The sequence below is a fragment of the Lissotriton helveticus genome, chromosome 5_1, assembly GCF_964261635.1.
Source record: "Lissotriton helveticus chromosome 5_1, aLisHel1.1, whole genome shotgun sequence".
NCBI lineage: Eukaryota > Metazoa > Chordata > Amphibia > Caudata > Salamandridae > Lissotriton > Lissotriton helveticus.
In genome coordinates, this window is record NC_136065.1 from 882,879,433 (window position 1) to 882,895,709 (window position 16,277).

Here is a 16,277-nt window from a genome sequence, read left to right on the forward strand (position 1 = left end):
CGACAGTCACGGAGTGGTTTTAAGGAAATCTAAAAAAGGGGACAAGTAAGTATGACAGCCGGTTTTAAAAATGCTGAACAAGGTGTCCATACAGGCCTAGCTGATGGGTGCCGGTGGCCGCTTGAGTTTTGTATTGCAGGGACATAGCTGGGCCAACCGGCGAAAGGGCCAACCGGCGAAAGAATTGATGCCTTTTGTTTCATCAGCATTTTTGCTGCTCTGGCAACAAATTTGGTGAACCAGATGTTCAGCTTTATATTTTCTTCATTCATGGCTACCACTATGGCCTGGCAACATGTGCGGGCATCTAGATTGATCCACTCCGCGCTCAGTAAGATCCGTCTGTCACGTAGCAGAGCTGGGCATGCGCAGGCTATGTGCTCCAAACTTTCGGAGTGGTAGCCGCATTCCCTGCATTCGATTTTGTGACTGAGGTGCCGCCATTGTGGTGAATACTTTAAAAAGGGCTATTCACCTAGCCATAGGGGCATAAATGTGACCTTCCAGAAGAGTGAATAGGTACTTGATAAGTAGGATGGTTCATCCCCCGGTTTGTAATCGGAGACGACGGCCCAAGTCTGCTTCCTTCTGGATAATTTTGCTCTGTCGGAGTGGAAAGACCAGAACCGAACACTTCGCTTGATTACGCTCTTCAATGCTTGTTGTGGTGGATTTTTTCCGCAATATTCCGAGACTCCGGGAAGCTGTAGGGATTGGTCCAAGTGGTGCTGATGTTTTCGGCTGGATGCGCTGGTCGATATTTCGTTCCAGAGTTTGGCCTCAAGACTGTTATCCCAGGAGTTGCGCAGTCTATTGCAGAACTTGATAAAAGCACCAGCCTTGACACCATTGTGATCTAGCAGGCCAAGTTCTAGTCTGACTTGTGCCGGGGATGAGGACCTCGGCAAATGCCATGCTCGCTTAAAGATTCTGTTGGTTGATTTATTTAGTATGATATTTGTTGAGCCCATCTTAGTCTCATGGCCATATGATAGGGAGTTTGTGATCTTGCCCTTCATTACCTTAAGCAGAGGAGTTAGGCTTGGTCCTAGTAGATGTTTTGAAAGTTTTGCAGACGCGACCTCCAGCGTCAGTGCCTTAGCCTTGATGGCGTCTTTTTGTTTGGCGAAAGAAGCTCTTGAATCAAGGAAAATTCCCAAGTATTTATAATGTGGCACTGTTTCGATGCTTTTGTTGTTGAAAAACCACCTGCTTTTCTGCTGCTTCTGTTTGCTGAAATGAATTATTTTTGTTTTTGATAGGTTCAATTCAAGGTCATTTTCAAGTGTGTAAGGAAGAAGTTCATCAAGCAGCCTCTGCAAACCAACCTTTGTGTGACTCAATAGCACAAGGTTGTCAGCGTATAGCAGGTTGCTGATGCGGGTCCCGTCCAGGTGGGGTGGATGAGAGTTGACCTTGTCAAGTATGGGGGATAGGTCAGAAATGAACAAGTTAAAAAGAAGGGGCGCCAAGACGCAGCCTACTTTGATGCCGTTTCTTGTTTGGATCTTTTTTGAGATGTGGGATCCATCGCCCAACTTTATCCTTATCCATGGTTGTGTGTGGAGTTGAATGATGGCTTGTAAGAAGGCTGGCAGTATACCCCAGTGGACCAGTTTTCGCCATAGGTTACTAGTTGTGCCTGACTTGGCTACAAAGCTGTTCTGGTTAAAGGGAAGATGCTGTGTTGATTCAACCCAGGATGTCAGTTCTTCTAGTAGGATGCTGGCATAGTATTTGGATACAATGTCAAGGAGAGCTATCATTCTATAATTTTTTGGGTCGTCTCTTTGGCCACTTTTATAGATGGGATGAATGATAGCACCTTTCCAAGAATTCGGGATGTAGTTGTTCAGCCTGCAGTGTGAGAACAGTGGTGTGAGCAGACCTGACCACAATGTTTTGTCTGATTTAAACAAAGCCTGAGGTGATCCGTTGGGATCGGGTGCTCCATCTGACCTTCCCTTCCTGATAATCCGGGCGATGGTGTTTATTAAAATTATGTGTGTCGTCTGCGTCCCTTGGATGGAATCATTTCGTAGCTCCTCTAATATGGGTATATTCAAGACACCTTCAACCTTGGTAGTAGGCCCAGTGTTTCCTGTTGAATGGTCATCGGTGCATGGTGGCCGGGATTTGAGTGTCAAAGGAGGCTAGGGGGCTGTTGCCCGCTTGAGTTTTCTCTGAAGTGATTGAATAGAAAGTTAGTCCAATCGTCAGCACTTATGTTTGCAGTAATATGTTCTCCGCCTTCTAAAGGGTCTCTGTTCACAAGGGTCCAAAATAACTTTGTGTTAGACTTTTTGCTGGCATGGACTAACTTCATCAACACAAAAAGTAGCACAGAGGGAAAAAGGAACCCAGGTCGCCCTCCACTCACAAAGTCATTCAAAATGCAATGACCTGGTCCAATTGAGGCACTATTCCTAATTCCTTTAATTGATGTACAATATTTCGAAAAAAGTTTTCTTCTTTTCAAATGACTCCCCTATCTCAAAGGTTCACGGGGTAAAGAGTACATCAAAAATCATGCCAAATTTAAAATAAGCCACAGTTCCTTATCAGACAGTCATAACCTCTAAACACCATACTACACAGTGTATATAGTGAAAATTTCACTTAAAGCTTGATGACTGGCGATGATGAGAACAGGGAAACTCTGGTGAGTACCTACCAGGTTCCCTGTTGGTTGTTCGCCCATGAGGGGTCATCTCGCTTGCACAGATTTTTTCACTATATACACTGTGTAGTATGATGTTTAGAGGTTATGACTATCTGATAAGGAACTGTGGCTTATTTTGAATTTGGCATGATTTTTTATGTACTCTTTACCCCGTGAACCTTTGAGATAGGGGAGTCATTTGAAAAGAAGAAAACTTTTTTCGAAATATTGTACATCAATTAAAGGAATTAAGAATAGTGCCTCAATTGGACCAGGTCATTGCATTTTGAATGGACTAACTTCAACCAAAACTGGTCTGACGCTGATTGTTTGTCTCAATGTAAGTATGCCTTAAAAGCTTTTTGGGCTTGCATGTAGTAGTTAAATAAAATTACGTTTCCCTGGCTTTTTCTGGACCGCGCAAAGCTGCGTTTCTTAGTCGTTTTAAAGTTTTTGTTGCAGGAGAAATCCAAGGTTGAGGAGGATCTGGCTGGGGAAGAGGTTTGACTGGAAATTCATTTAATAAACTGTTCACGATCGTTTCCTATCCGATGATAATAGACGTGTCTTTTTCACCTTGTGCACGTAGAAGATGACAGCATTTCTCCATGACCGTGGGGACGACGCTTGAAGATATGGGAATTCAAAAAAGGGAAAATGGAGAGGTTTTGGACCAAACTAATTTACAGCATAAGGCACCGAAACTCGAACAAATTTTGGCACACGATAAATAAACTGATAGGCACCGAAACATCCTAATGTCAAATGTTTAGGAGCAAGAATGGGTCAACTTTCTTTCACAGAAATTCAAACAGATGTCATCTAATGCTCAACAGAAACAATCAGCAGCAGTCATTTCAAATAAATTAAAATTAATGGACTTAGGCAACTGTCAATCACTACCAATGGGTTGGATTCAATCATTTATGCAAGATTTAGTCCCAGTAATAAACCACTTCGATTATACAACAGAGGATATAGCAAATATAATAAATAAAGGCAAAAGTGACAGGGCTCCGGGCCCGAATGGCATTTCACAAGCCATCTATAAACATGCCTCTGAATACTGGAGGACTCACTTAGAGAAGCTATATGCTGATGTAGAGACTAATAATCAAAGTACAGGACAGCTGGCAAGGACCGATTATAACCCCCATTAATAACGGAGGAGAAAGAACTAACCTTTCTAATTACAGGCTAATTGCCCTACAGGATGTAAAAGTTAATATCTTGCCTTATTAATTTTTAAAGATCTGATCAACTGGTCTGGGGAACGTAATCTGATCCCAATCAATCAAACAGGTTTAAGAAAGGTGATTGGAACTATCTCGAATATCCTATCAATCACTATGACAGCAGAAAAATGTAACAGCGAGAAACAGGACTTGCAACTGTGTTTCATTGACTTAAAAGCTGCTTTTGACAATGTGGACCGGAAATTACTGTGGGCAAAACTAGAAGCCTGGGAAATACCGGATAGAATATTGAGGGGTTAGTTATTATTTTATACAGATACCTGGGTTCAAGTGAAACTTGGGGATGGTGCTAGAATCTCAAGAAAATTGTACACTACTATCGGCTTGAAACAGGGATGTGTGTTGGCCCCGCATCTATTCAACTTATTAATATCAGATCTATCTGGAAAGCTTGATAGAACCAACTCACATTCTCTGGAATTAGCCAAGTTACAACTCTCTCATCTTGCCAATGCAGACGACATTGTCCTCTTGAGCTTAACCAAAGTTGGTCTGACTAGGCTCCTAATTGAACTCTCGGATTTTCAATCTACAAATAAGCTGGAAATCAATTTGTCCAAAACAAAAACAATGCTCATTACCTCTCGACTAGCTGTACAACACAACATCTAGCTAGAAGGCAAACAATTGAAGAAAGTATCCAGCTGTAAGTACTTGTGATACTCTAATCACGACAACAATACTGGGGGGTCTAAGGGATGTTTTACAGACCTGCAGGGTGAATATCCCCTATTTACAAATATACTCAATACAGAACACCCTGGGTCTACACAGACAGAGTGAGAGAGAAGTGAGTCAGCCGAATGAAGCAAAAAATAGGGTACCAGTTTGTTGGAGTGGGAGCAAGATGTCCTTATACCAAGACCCATCAATCACCCAAAGTGATGTCTCATCATCTGGGTTTAGGTACCATCCTACCAAGGAAAACCGATCTAAATGTTTGATCGGAAAAACCTTGACTAATAGGAAGGCTATAGGATGACTGGTTAACCCACAAAGAGCTTGCTCACATCCATAGACTCACTTGAAAAGGTGAGAGGATCAAAAGAGTGTGAATAAAGTGCAGCGCTAAATAAAAGTGGAAAAAAGTGTTCTAAAAATGACTAAGGAGTACTTATCACAACTTTATTTATCAAGTCCCCTTGCCATTGTTAAAAAGCAGGATGTTGACGCTCAAGATATTCAAGACGTCAAACAAAATGAAAGGTCGACATGTTTCTGCCCTCGCGAAGATCTAACTGTATCGGGGCATTCTTCAGGACCAGGCTATAAACAAATACAGCTGCTGCTACAAAGGTGTAAATTATAATAGTGCAAAATTATATTATACAGTACATATACTCCACCGGTAATGTCCAACTTGGGTGGTTTTACTGGTACATTAACCGAAACCCATAACAATTGGGTGTAGCCCTCACCTCTACCTGGCTCATTACTCAGGGAAGGGGGCCCCGCTCTATCCGTCGGTACCCCGGGCCGTCAGGAGTAATGTCCGGAGGTCAGAATATAATTTTGCACTATTATAATTTACACCTTTGTAGCAGCAGCTGTATTTGTTTATAGCCTGGTCCTGAAGAATGCCCCGATACAGTTAGATCTTCGCGAGGGCAGAAACATGTCGACCTTTCATTTTGTGTGACGTCTTGAATATCTTGAGCGTCAACATCCTGCTTTTTAACAATGGCAAGGGGACTTGATAAATAAAGTTGTGATAAGTACTCCTTAGTCATTTTTAGAACACTTTTTTCCACTTTTATTTAGCGCTGCACTTTATTCACACTCTTTTGATCCTCTCACCTTTTCAAGTGAGTCTATGGATGTGAGCAAGCTCTTTGTGGGTTAACCAGTCATCCTATAGCCTTCCTATTAGTCAAGGTTTTTCCGATCAAACATTTAGATCGGTTTTCCTTGGTAGGATGGTACCTAAACCCAGATGATGAGACATCACTTTGGGTGATTGATGGGTCTTGGTATAAGGACATCTTGCTCCCACTCCAACAAACTGGTACCCTATTTTTTGCTTCATTCGGCTGACTCACTTCTCTCTCACTCTGTCTGTGTAGACCCAGGGTGTTCTGTATTGAGTACTTGTGATACTACATAGATGATAAGTTATCCCTACATGACCAGAAAAATTACATGACGCAGAGAGCGGGGGCCTTAATATTTGCGGGGGCCTTAATATTTGCGGGGGCCTTAATATTTGCATTTAGGTCACTGGCAAAGAAGTTGGTAGGGCCATCCCTAAGGCCGCTCCTGTTGATTATTTCCGCCAAAACTCTGCCAACCTTATCATATGCCACGGCGGCCATGCAAGGAAAGGATTTGGAAATTCTTAATAAATTCATAGCAAGAAAAAGGTTTTTTAAATCCCCACGACCGGTTCGCCTGCTTAAATGAGATTAGAAGTTGGACTGATGAACGAATCATTGGGCAGACTTTATACATATAGAAAGGTGCGCTTTCGAACTAAGCAAAACGCAGAGGAAAATAGCCTCAACAAATAATTATGGCTGGAATTAGAAATGCAAAAAAAATCGCAGGCCAATCAATTTTTTACCAGTGCACTTAAGGCAACTTGTTCTACTAATCTTTAGGATAAAAATATGCTTTTCTCAGCATTTAAGCTGGCACTAAACAAAGCAGCAAAATGTCACTTGTTGATATCAGATAAAGGCATCTTTTCTCATTGTTCTCATTCATGGACAGTGATTAATAACTACAAAACTCAATAACTACAAAACTCTTAAACCGGCGGCCTACCTAGACTCTGCGTTCTCTATCTACATCAAAAGACAACTGATGGTATTGCGCTTTGGCAAATTCCCTACCCTGGCTGACGAGCCACACTGGAAGCACATTGAGGCAAAAGGCTGCAGTCTTCGCAGCTATCCAAAGGAAGACTTGATTCATCTTTTATGTCATTGCAAGAAGCTGCAACCAGAGAGTGTCACTTTTTTAAAGAGAGCTTTCTTGGACAGATGAATAAGCTAGTGTAAAACTGCCTTCATTAGAGTACTGGATCCAACTGTCTCCCAAATGAATTGTAACATTTTTTTACAAGCGCATGATCAACCATTGAAAGCAGCAGCACTTTAATGAGATAATCCCAATAGGGGACGAAAGCTACAAAATGAATTGTAAAATAATACATTTTTTTTAACAAGCTCATGATCAAGCACTGAAAATAGCAGCACTTTAGCAAGATAATCTCAAAGGGGATGAAAGCTACTTTTATTTGCTATACGTACTGAGGAGGAGACTAAACAGGTGTGATTACTGACTACTTGAGGTAAATACACCACCTTTTGAACAATTGCCAATAAAACTTGTTAGACTCGAAACTAGGAGCCTGACGAATGTATTTCTTGGCCAAAAAAAGGAAGAAAATAATAGACTGATAAGATAATGTCTAGTTCTACATATTCACATTATAGGTTCTTTTATATGTCCGTGAAATGTGTATATATTGACTATTAAATTGTCTTTTATACGTTTTATGATGAGTCTTTATGCAAAACAGTAATTGTTTTAAATTAATGTTCGAAGGATGTTGTTCTATGTAAATTGTTACGGTTTGTATTAACTATACAATATACAAACTTAGTATTGATTGAGGTATCCAGAAGTGGTGTACCAGTTGATTGGCTCTGGGTCCAAGTTGGCCACTAAGTCTGGTTGTGTGAGTTCCTCAACCGGAATTGTTCCTTTGAGCTACTTCCACAAACCAAGCCCAATGAGTCTATTCTCCCAATCTGGTCGACTGGAAAGAAGGGAAGGAAGATGTTGCTGCCCAGAACTCTTGGGTGTTTTATGCATTACTACTTCTAACAGACACATGCCGCTTACATGTTTAGATACCAACGATTGACATGTATTCTCTCAGGAGGCACAGAGGGATTTTGGAACATAGTCTAATGGAAAGGCTGAACCTGGCTCAGTGACAGCCACAAACTCCTCAGATGTGCCCATTTGGCTGCCTAGTGCCAACACTTGCACCCTTGCCCCGTGATACAAGGGTACCTGCTTTGCAGTAAAGTTGTTTTGTGCAGGAAGTGGCATCTTCCTGCAGCATAACAATCCTCTGAGGCTTTTTCATCTTTCTATAAGTTCTGCAGAATTCAGCACACATAGCAAGCATTAAAAGCAAGGAGAAAGAAAGATATTTCTCCTTGTTATGCATCGCCGGGGGAGGTATAGCATTCGGAAGCATTCCAAAGTTTACTAGTAATGGTAAATCTGTGAATCCACTAAAATCCATGGATGGGTGTGTGAGAACACACATGCTATACCCATGGAACACCTTCATGGGGCAGAGTAATACAAAATTGCAATTTGCACTGCCTTGCACTACTCTGAATTTATAAAGATATGTAGGGCCACATGTCTTAAATAATGTGTCACCATTGCGCACCCTTGCCCCAATGTCTGTTCCCAGTGGCTGTGACCTTTGAAACTCCTCCCGCCAGCTGGGAGCAGACTTTTGAACTGTTTCACTGCCCGCAACAATGCATTTTTGTAATGTAGCTTTCATCTAAAGGAGAATACTGTCTTGGTGATCTCTCATAGCATCCTCTATGAGCTTATGCTTACACTGGGTTTTGAACAGTGTTCTATAAACTAAGTCAGCAATTAATCATATTTGGGGTTGATGAGATTTACTAATCTGACCTCAATCCGGCTAACAATTGGAAAGTGCATATATCTTAAAGGATTGGATTTGCAATTGTAACTTTAGTTCTACTAACAATGAGAAACATGCATATATTTCGGAGGGTTACATTTGCTTTTCTAACTCCTCTCCCTGAAATATTGGGAGAAATCACTAAGATTGGGAGGTTACAATTTCTCTTCTGAATAATATATGCCTACGTTTGGGATAAAAATAGCTATGAAAGGGGGTGGAAGGGGTCTAATTTACTTTCATGATACAAAATAAGCAAAGTTAAAAAAAAATATATATATAGTGAATATATTTTATAAATTATCCTGAAAAATGTAACATTTTTCTTATTATTTAGTTTCAAATTACATTATTGAAATGTAACTGTTAGACCTGGCATCTGTGGCCTGGTTTTCCCTCTAGCATTTTTCCTTCAGACCTCCTGTTTTGTTGACTTTGTTTTTGCTGGCCTTCAGACTCAGCACACTTTACTACTGCTAACCAGCACTAAAGTGACTGTGATCGCTCCTTAAAACATGTTAGGATTGGCTTATATCCAATTGGCATATTTAATGTACTTGTAAATCTATATTAAGATGGCACTACTGCTGCCCAGGGTCTGTAAATTAAATGCTTCTAGTGGGCTTGCAAAATGATTGTGCCATCCACTTAACTAGCACATGAAACATGTCTCAGGCCTACCAATGCAGCTTGTGTGTGCGGTTTTGAACTGCCATCCTGACTTGGCAAAATAAACCTTTTGCCAGACCCAAACATTCCTTTTTAATACATATGTCAGCCTAGGGTAGTCCCGGATAGCCACATGGCAGGGGGCAGTGTATTTACATGTCCTGGTAGTGAAAAACTCTAATATGTGTTTGTCACTACCTACCTCACCCAAGGGACAACATTAGAGTTAGCTTAATGAATGTAAACATCTGTTATTTCTAAATGGGAACAGGTAGCCAGTTCACATTCTGTGTCTCTGTAATTCTAATGAAAATACCTAACTAATTGTGAAGTCACATTTTAAAATGCAATGTTGGAAATGCCAATTTTAAAAAGTTAAACAAACCAAGGGGTGGGGCTCTTATCATCAAAATGGCTTAGCCACCTCAAAATACAAAAATCACACATCTACCAAGACTTACCCTCTTTTAAACTCTACACTTCATTTCACACCCTTTAATTAATAACAGTGGCTACTAAGTTAATAAATTACCCATTGTTTTATTATTTTAATGAACCTTTTTGTCACACATAGAGAACCATACACAATTTGTCCAACAATATTTGTTCCTCCCACCCACATTAATACATATAGCAATAAATACAAAACATAAAATATATCACAGTAAAACATACAGAACAACATACATTAGATACATCAATATATCAATTCTTATTTCAACATACATTAGATACATCAATATATCAGTTCATATTTCAAACAAAAATCGGAGCAAACTCACAGGCCAAATAATTTGTACCCACAAGTAATTCTTGAACAATCCAACATTTTCTGGACATTGGACCCCTATCAGAGCATAATTGGACCCCAAGTGCATATTTTGAAAATTCCTCTTACAACACTACCTGGGTTATACCAATGATCTGTAATGCAAATTCATTTCCAATTGCAACAGTGGATCCACTGTAAATGATCAATTTTAGAAAGTTTGCATATTCCTGCCTTAGCGATTTGCTGCCTGCAGCCTGTCTCCGGGTCACATGACTGGGTGTAGTTGACCAGTGGGATTTGTGCATTCCTCATAGATAACAGCACACGACACGGAGCTTAGGTGTGCCTGGATGGGCCATCACAGGAAGGATGGGAGGAAGGAGCTGGATCAGCTCTACTTACATTTAAATGGGCTGAGTCCTGCCTCCACACAAAGCCCTGCCTCTATAAGTGTCTCCCCACTCAAAGTAGGCCTGGGTGGAGCTTGCAGAGGTGTGCTATGTGGAATTCCATGGAGCATCCCAAAAACTCAGTAAAACTCTGCGGATTTCTGTTAGCTGCCGGAGCTGCTCAATGCACCCATTTGCGCTTTGTTTTTGACATTTGATAACACATGCTCTCATGCTCAAAATTGTGCATGAATGGCACCATGAGGAGAAAATCTGCTTGAAGATGCAGCTGAGGTCACTGTCGCTCTCTCGCCCTTGCTGTCTTCAGAAAAAAGGTGCTGGTTGTTGCAGGTACGGTTTAAAGCCCCGCTAGTAGCTGGCAAATTCTGTGAGCATTTGCGGGTGGTCGGCAAGTCTCGCTGGTGCTCAGGGCAGCCAGCAAATTGCAGCAGCTGTCGGTAAGACTTGTTGCACTTGGCAGAGCATGAAAAAACTGTCTCAAGTGTGCAAAACAAAAATAAATTCCACTACAATGCAGAAGTTATAAGGAATTTCACATTCTCTGCAGTTTACAGAGGTCTCAAAGTCAGCAAATGCTGCAAGTGGAGCAGAATTTTATGACCAGGCCTACTTCAAAGGTACTAATGGGTATAAATATTGGACCTCAGATACCAACTTTTCAGTACACTTCTGGACCTGTGGATTTTCTGCCAGGAAAAGGACTACTATGCTGCTAAAACGACTGCCACTCTGATGGACTATTGCTCTGAAGGACTGCTGCCCTGTTGTGCTGACCTGCTGCCCTCTTGCCTGGGTGAGAAGGAATGGACCTACATCTCTTAAACCTAGAATGCCAGAGTTACTCCAATGGCTAGATGTCGGGCCTCCTGATCTGAAGCCTCAGGGACACAACAGGGCTCCAAGAACACTACACCTGCTCTCTGCTATGTGTGTGTCTACTCTACCAAGTGGTGCCAAGCCAGTCCTGGACCCTGGAGCTTAAGGTGCTCTACCAACCTTTGTGAATCCAGCGGAACCGACACATCTCCTCTGCTCCACAGCACAACATCAAGCAGAACCGATGCATTGCTGCTTCTGTGTGGATCAGAACCTTCACAAAGACCTGCATCACCTCCTCAGCATCTTCAGAACTGCTTCTGTGCTATGCATCCTCAACACAGGCCTTCACATTCCTTGTCGATGGTAGCCGCGACAATAAAGCCGGACTCCACATCACAGTCTCGAATCTCCTGGGAACAGATGCATCACCTCAACAACTCCCGGAAACTGAGTCATCACCTCAATTTCACAATGCATCCTCAGTGCTGGACTTCACATTGGAAGCCGTCAGTGAGGGGATCCTTTATGATGATGCTGGACCTTACATCGCAGCCTCAGCACACCTCAGACCCTCAGCACCTAGGAGCTCGACACATCTTCGACAAGGATCCACACAATGCTTTGCAACCAGGATCTAAAGTTCTTTGTTCAGTGGGCCTAACTGGGTCCCTGTAGACGGCCGGCACTCCAACGTGGTCAGCATGAACTTGTGACTTTGCCCCAGTGTGGCGCAACCAGATATCCACAGTTCACGCGTTGCGATTTTTGGCACTACTTTCACCAAAATCACTAAATTTGCCTATTTCTGGTTCTACTGATTTGACTATGTTGTTTTGGTCTTGTTTTATTTATTAACAAATACTCTATTTTTCTAACTTGGTGTGGAATTTTTCTTGTGTGGTGCTTTTTCACTTTATTACTGTTTGAAATGGTGCACAACTACTTTACGCATTGCCTCCAGGTTCAGCATGACTACTCTGTGCTAGACTTTCAGAGAGTTGAGTACAGATTCATTTTGGGTTGGCTAGTGCCTCAACCACCTGATGAGGATTGTGGGTGCTGCTTGACCGGGGCTCACACCCCAGTCAACCAACAATCCAGTTTCCTAAAGCAACAAAAAAGAAATTTATTAAACACAATTGCACTGCTAATTTTATTTCAAATGTAATGGCTATCACCTAAATACTTCAATAAGTGAATGCAATTTATAAAATCAAAATATAAGAACTCCAATGATTTTCTAAATAATTCAATGATTCATTTAATGTTACTAAATAAGAAAAATCCCTAAGAAAACTGATAAATCATTGTGGAAATCATTTAGTATACAAAGACAATGAACAAAATGAATGAATATGTATTCAGATTAATTAATATATCTTTTTTTTAAGTTTCAAAAACCTTTACTGTAAGTTTAGACACAGCATAACTACAGAATTACACCATGGCAGAATAATATGTTGCACGACCAGGTACATCAAATCGAAGACAACCATTAGCAAGCATTACGATCAGTGACATCATGAAAAAAGTTGAAATTTCATCAAAAGCAAAGCAAAGAGAAAAACTTAAGATCATGTAGGGCACCCCTCCTAAAGCAAGGGGTGGGGGAGTGTGTTGAATAGGAGGCAGTAGGGAGCCAGGGGGGAGACTCATGGGCCAGCACCGGCGGCCACCGTGGGCAAAGCTCTGATGGGGATCACTGGAGAGGTCGCCGGGCTCCGGGAAGTGTGACTGAGTAGTTAGGAAACCAGTGGACCCCAAATATCTAGCGGGCAGACAGGAGAGTCTGGCACCGGGAAGCATCCTCCAGCCAAAGGGACACATTCGGCGCAAGAGGGCGAACCCAGCACATGGAAACACGGCACCGTGCAAGAACTAACAGCATTGCAATCATCCTGCGAGAGGCATCTGGGCAAAATTTGACAAAGCCTAAGAGACAAAGCAGAGGGTCAGGAGGGAGCGGAAATGAGGTGATGTCAGAAATAAGAGCGCATACCTCGCGCCAGAAAGCGGAGATCTTAGGGCACAGCCAGGCATGGTGGGAGAAGTCAGCATCTGGTGCGGAGCAACGCAAGCATCTGTCACTGGTAATAAGGCCCATTTTTTGCATTTGCATGGGGGTCCGGTAGAGCCTGTGGAGGTGTTTAAAATGGATAAGGCGCAGTCTGTAGTTAGGGGAGAGGCGTTTAATCTGGGTGCAGCAGTACAGCCAATCGGCCTGGGATAATAGTGATGCCTAGGTCCATCTCCCATGCCTCACACGCCCTGTCAGTGGAGGTGGAGGAGGCCACCAGCATGGTAGTGTAGATTCTGGTGATCAGTTTGTGTAGAGAAGAGGACATGTAGAGGGAATTGAGAGTGGCCATCAAGGGGGGGGGGGCTGGGTGAAAGAGGGATGGAGCGTTTTACAGACCGCCCTCAGCTGGTAATAAAGTAAAGTGTCCATAGGGCTAGAGTCAGACGCCAATGAATAGAATTTGTCCCCAGGGTAAAGATCAGGCACAGTAGAAAGCCCGAGATGAGTAGCGTGCTTCGCCATCCCCGAAGATTGAAGAGGGGGAAAGCCATGTGTTGTGCAATAGTCATCTCAGCCGCCGACAGCATGTCTGGGCCTGATTTTCCGAAGCCCCTCCCAAGCCCAGCGTAGGGTCTCAACCGTGTTGATCTCAGCATGGGGGTCTGCGCCGGGGCAAATAAAGCGGTAGAGAGTGGCCAAGGGGCAGTCAAGTCAGCCTCGACCGCAACTTGGGGCTGGAACGAAATGGGGTGGAGCCAGAAGTGAAGAAAGCTGGCTTGGGCTCTGAGGGCATAGAGTTTAAAATCGGGGGTGCCAAGGCCGCCGCACGATATAGGGAGCGTAAAAACATATGAGCTCCTGGGTTGCCGGCCGGCCCAGATCATAGCGATTACCAACGAATGGGAGTCTGGGAAAGAAAGGAGCAGTGAGGGGAATTGGGACATTCACAAATAAATAAAGGAATTTGGGGAGTACCACCATCTTGGCGATGGCTATGCGTCCGGCGAGAGAAAGCGGCAAATGACTCCAGAGAGGAATCTTAGATTCAAGCTAGTCCACCGCGCGACCAAAGTTGGCCCCCAAAGCTCATCAACATCTCTACTGAGCCAATCCCAAGATATCTGGGGGGCTCAGATGCCCACACAAAAGGATACTCCAGTTCAAATGGCGTAGCATCGGTTAGTGGGAATAGCACGGATTTGCTCCAGTTGATCTGGAAGCCAGAATATCTGCCAAAGTGTATCACTTCACGGACCAGAGGTTGAGGTTCTCACGGGGATGGCGGACGAATAGGGTGATATCGTCCGCATACATTGAGACAAGTAGCGCACGGGCAGCAAACCAAATGTCCCTCTGGGTGTGATGTTGGCGCAACCGAGCCCAAAGGGGCTCCATCGCGATGGCAAAGAGCATTGGGGATAATGGGCAGCCCTGCTGAGTGCCACGCTCGATAGGAATGGGGTCTAAAATCTGGCCATTGAGCCGGAGTCGAGCTGTGGGTAGAGTATGGAGCAATAGCACTTTTCGTATGTACATCGGGCTGAAGCCCAAGCAGGGAAGAAGATAAAAGAGGAATGGGCATTCTAAGGTGTAAAAGGCTTTAGTAGCATTCAACAAGGCAGCCACTGCAGGGAGGGATGGGTTTATTTGATGGAGGTACTGAGCAAATAGTCTGTAGATAATGAGAGGTAGCAAGGCCAGGAATTAATCCAGACAGATCTGGGAGAACGATGTGCGGCGTGTGGCATAAGAGGCAAGAGGCGCGAGGTGAGAAACTTGGCAAATATTTTGTTTTCCATATTTATGAGGGTCAGAGGGCGATATGAGTCCCACGATTCAGGTGATTTATCTGGCTTCAAAAGCAGGGTGATCGAAGCCTCATGAAGTGAAGGGGGGAATTGTCCGGTTTCAAAGGACTCATTATACATGGCAGCAAGTTGGGGAACCAGAATAGAGGCGATGGTCTGGTAAAAGGAGGCGGGCAGGCCGTCAAGGCCGGGGGACTTGCCACCGAACATACTGTTTATTGCAGTAAGTATTTCCTCTTTGGAAAATGGCTCGTCGAAGAACTTCCGGTGATGGTTGTCAAGCCATAGCAATTGGAGGGTGCCACAGTATTCATCAAGGACCTCTGGGGAGGTGGCAGAGCCGGCTGTATAAAGTTGTGTGTAGAACGAAATAAAGCGCTTTTTGATTTCGTTAGGCGAGTTAGTTCTGTCAGTGCCGCCGTCGCTGTGCGCATTGATATAAGAAGCTGTGCACGGTGGACGAAGCAGGTTGGCTAAGGTTTTACCTGGACAGTTGCCCTCGCCAAAAAGGCATGTCCGAGTCTCACTGCCAAGGAAGGCGAGCACTCTATCGGCCTCTTCAGCAAACTCAGTCAATTTCCCCCGGATCAGCGTGAGTTTTTCTGGGTTGGGGTCTTGAGCATGAGAGACATTGAGCTCCTTGATCTCTCTTTCTAACTTGTCAAAGGTTCCACAGATGGATCAAAGAACGCCCGACTGCTTGGAGATACACTCACCACGAATTACGACTTTGAAACTTTCCCACAGCGTGGGTGGTGAATCAACGGAACCCTCATTGAGCTCAAAGAAACTTGTGATGGGGTCTGAATCTCATTGCAAATTACGGAGTCACGGAGAGCATTAGGAGGGAGCCGCCAAGAAAAGGTGCAGCAAGGAGAAAGTGGAAGGCGCACACCCAGTTGGATAGGGGCGTGGTCAGAACGTGTGCACGCCATATGATCAACAGAGGTAAGCCAGGCCAAGGCGTCAGGAGTAGTGAACCATAAATCCAGGGGGGAGCAGCAGCCGCGTGAGCCAGTGAGACAAGTGCCCTCACGTGCGTCGGAGTAGGTGTGCTGCCATGCATAGTATAAGGCATTATCAGTGAGAATGGATTTAAGAAGGGTGATGGAGCGCGGGTGAAGAGTGCAGGGACCAGACCTATCAATGGAAGAGGAAAGTGTTATGTGGAAATCTC